General features: G+C 36.2%; 1 pseudogene; it reads right to left on the bottom strand.

The window, feature by feature from the left end:
* Nucleotides 1-332: 332 nt before the first annotated feature.
* On the bottom strand, nucleotides 333-3,900 carry LOC107428046 (G-type lectin S-receptor-like serine/threonine-protein kinase RKS1; annotated as a pseudogene).
* Between the last annotated feature and the right edge of the window lie 360 nt (nucleotides 3,901-4,260).

Below are 4,260 nucleotides of genomic sequence, written 5' to 3'. Positions count from 1 at the left end.
TTGGTTGTTTGTGTTCCAAAGAAATCCTCAATGAATAATTTACAAGGTAAACAAATCTAAACATTGATGGCCTAATTCATAAGAATCCAAATGTTGTGATTAGCAAATCATTCACATTTCCCAACAGATCACCACGAGAGTATTTGGTCTTAACGAATTACATAAGTTGGCCTACATTTCAGTTTTAAAATTAAGCTCCATTGTTAAGCCCCAATTGTCACACTGGATCTAATAAGAAGATAATTTTTAACTAATACAATCACATTTTCAGATGTATGGTCTAGATGCAAGAACAAGAAGAACAAGATAACACCTTTTATTATATATTGAGTTCAACGAGCTTCAAGTTTAGTTATAGTAATGCTATTCAAGGAAAGAGCTTGTCCTGATCTTGACATTGAAGAGTCGCCATCATAAGAGGTCTTCTGTTGGAAAATAAAGGCAGGTGTGTTGGGTGGAGGAAGATTGGTTTCATTAGCCAACATGAAAATAACTGTGGACATGGTCGGTCGGTCTATTGCACCTTCCTGCACACACAGTAGCCCAATGGGGATGCATTTTGAAATCTCCTTCTGAGCAGAAAATGGCTGACGCAATATTGGATCAACTATATCCAACACTCTTCCTTCCTTCCATAACTCCCATATCTGTATCACTCAAAAATATTGAATTTTTATTCTAATATGATTCTCAAAATAACTAGTTAATACTATGTTCATTTGTTTTAGAGACCAAGGTCTTTTGCAATGGCTTTTTTATAAATAGTTTGAAATAGTTTACATTTTGTGCATTTATTATTATAATTTGAAACAAAAGATGGAAGTAAAAATTTTAATATAACAGAAAACTGAAAAACATAGACAATACCAACACAAGCTTGGAGAAAAACAAAACTTACATGTCCAATGAGATTTGGGTAGGGGCATCCACTAATATAATTAGTGTTCTTCCTACCAGTAATGATCTCTAGTAGCAAAACACCGAAGCTGAACACATCAGATTTTGTTGAATATAGCCCTTGCATTGCATACTCTGGTGACATGTAACCGCTGTAGTAATATAAACGAAAAAAAAAAAACATATGATCTTTGTTCAGCCTTTGTCTAAGTAGGTGAATGATGAATGAATTTGATCACTTACTATGTACCAACTACTCTGTTTGTATTTGCTTGGATTTGGTCTTCTCCAAACATCCTAGCCATTCCAAAATCTGAAATTTTTGGATTCATTGCAGCATCTAGTAAAACATTGCTAGCTTTTAGATCTCTATGGATGATTTTCAGTCTTGAATCTTGGTGAAGATATAAGATCCCTCTAGCGATTCCAATAACAATTTCGAACCGTTTTGTCCAGTCCAAATTTGACCTTCTTGTTGCATCTGGAACATATAGCATCAAAGCTTCAGTCTAGATTAAAGCTCAGTTAAAAATGTAATTGCATGATAAGAATGATAATTCACAAGCTGGTTGTTTATTTTGAAAAATTCTTACCAAATAAGTAGTCTAAGCTTTTGTTTGGCAAGTATTCGTATATTAACATCTTCTCTTCCTTATGGATGCAACAACCCAAAAGCCTCACAAGATTTCTGTGCTGTAGTTTTGCTATCACCATCACTTCGTTCTTAAACTCTTCCATTCCTTGTCCCGAATGTTTTGATAACCTTTTCACAGCTATCTCCCGTCCATTAACTAGTTGACCCTGAAATTTATAGACCTATATATATATCATTGAAATTCCCTCTCTCCTTAGCTCTCTTACTATGCCGTTACAATTTAATCAAAGTAGTTAATTACCTTATAGACTGAACCAAATCCACCTTGTCCAAGCTTATTTGTATCAGAGAAATTTTCCGTGGCAATAATCAAGGTTCTTGGATCAAAGAATGGTAAATCTGGATGTCTTTTACTCTCCCCAAGATTCTTCTCTTTGGAGGATTCTTCAGAAGCAGTGTTAGCATCAAGGAACAAATTATGTTGTCCTTGACAGAAAAATAGAATTATCACACTTTTCATCTCTTTTTTAACAGAATAAGTAAACAGAGAAATAAAAGACAAAACCATTCAAATCTTTATTATTTTCTATATATATATGTCTCAAGCTTCGCTTTTCTATTTGAAGCTTGAAACCTTGAATTTACTTTATGTCACTACAGTAATCTTTACTAGCTAGAAACCATAGGCCATATGGCAAGCCAAAAAAAAAAAAAAAAGGAAGAAGAAAAAATTCCACATAAAAGTCAAAGAAAATTAAATATTGTTTAAAGCTTAATGACTACTTTTGACCTATTGTCCAGTTGTTGCATGGATTAGAAAGTGGAAAGCAGAAATATTTGCAAGCTTAGCAGAAGACAAAATGGTAAGAAAAACTTTGAAATACCTTTAGTTTTCCTATTTAGAAACCAATATGCAAAGATGATGATGCTGAACAAAACTGAGACAGCAGAGACTATCAATATTGTACGAGTCCGCTTAGTGGCAAGCAAATCTTTAGATTTCTTGGTATATTTGGCTGAAAAAGAAACTGCCAATTAGTGAAGAATAGGAATTCAATTAAATATATGGAAAGAATATTTAATATGCTCAGAAGAAATTACCTAATTCATGCTCATCAACGCGAATGTAAAAATCTTGACCACCACCAGCTGTGAACTTTCTGGTATCAGTCAAATTCCCGTGCCATAGTATGCATCCACTGCCTCCTTTACTAATATTAGCACTGGCATAAGCCGTACAATTGCAATTCCCCAGGCACTCCTTCTCACATGCTTTCAAGCTTGCACCGCTACTAATCACTTCAACATTAGAAGTATCAGGAACCTTAATATTTTCCAACTTCACAAACCCTTCACCTTCCCTACAAATCAAGGAACCAGGCTTCCTTACACATCCATGATTTGGATCTCTCAAGTACCATTGAGTGGGATTCCTGGGCTGGTATCCCGGCAAACAAGTGCACTCAAATTGTTCAGCATTGCTAGTATCATAAATACCAAATGCAGTGCAATGTCCATATTCGTCACAGCGGTCCATGGGTGCTGACCACATTCCATTCCATTTTGGCTCAACTCCTTCAAACTAGATGAACCGTTGAACCATTACAGACTCATATACCATAAGTCTTGACAAGATTGAGGAATCCAACATGTTCCACATGCCACTGATCTCATTGTTGTCATTGACAAAACTCCTAGTGATGGGGAATTCACCTGATAATAATTTTGCATAAGGCATACCACTCCAGCCATTCCAGTCCAGGGACCACCTCGCCACCACGGAAATTGGCCTTTGTACGAGAACAACTGAGGGAACCCGCTTGGGTCAATCCTGTAAGAGCAATTTCCTGTTCCCGGATCATCGTCAGACTTCCAAGATGTCAGGAACCTATTCTGTCCAGTTCTTCGAAATATCCTAATTTTCATGTTTGAAAGCATTGTATCTGTTGGATGGTCGACGCTCTGCCATATAACTGTTTATTGATGTTATGGAGCAAAACAAGGTTGCCTGAATCCAATAGCTGAGCTGCACAGTCACTTGCAGGCGAACATGCTGAAGAAGAATTCGTGGACCAGACAATCTCAACTGTTTGATTAATCCTGTGTTCTTTGTAGAGTACAAGGTTTCCATTTGTAGGATCAATGGAGAGGAAACCAGAGGAACCGTTTATAGGATTATCTCTGTTAGCAACCCAGACAACTGTTTGCTCTGGAATTTTGTGGTACCAAATTCCAACATAGCGGTATTTTGATTTGCCTGGACTGAAAAATCCAAGTGCAAAAGTTCCTCCACTGGAGACTTAGACATTGTTGTCTCCGTCTCTAATGGGATGGGATTTTATAGATATAGTGTCTAAGCAAGTGCAAAGCCAGAAAATGAGCAACTGAAGTAATATACAGTGAATCATGGCATATGTAAAATAATTCATATGATTGAAATGCTTTTTGTTGAAAATATTTGCATATGAAATTAGTTGAACTTCGTTCATATTATATAAGGCTTGAATAAGGGAAGCCATAGATGTAAGAACAGGTAAACTGAACAAGCTGTGTCAGGATTGGCAGACAATTATGAATTTGACGTTAGATTTGTAGGTCAATGAGTCAACTGGGCCAGTAAATATTTGGAGTCTTTTTATTGACAATTTCAAACCCTTTTTGCGACCTCATAAATTAATGAAGCAACGACTTTGGTTTGGTTTATGTCCATATCGAAGTAGGTAAGGTTTTTTTTGTGCGACCCCATAAATTAATTATGTCTGTAGAGT

The sequence above is a fragment of the Ziziphus jujuba genome, chromosome 12 (assembly GCF_031755915.1).
Source record: "Ziziphus jujuba cultivar Dongzao chromosome 12, ASM3175591v1".
NCBI classification, from domain to species: domain Eukaryota; kingdom Viridiplantae; phylum Streptophyta; class Magnoliopsida; order Rosales; family Rhamnaceae; genus Ziziphus; species Ziziphus jujuba.
Note: the sequence above shows the minus strand (reverse complement) of the source record. Positions and strands in the feature narration are given on the sequence as shown.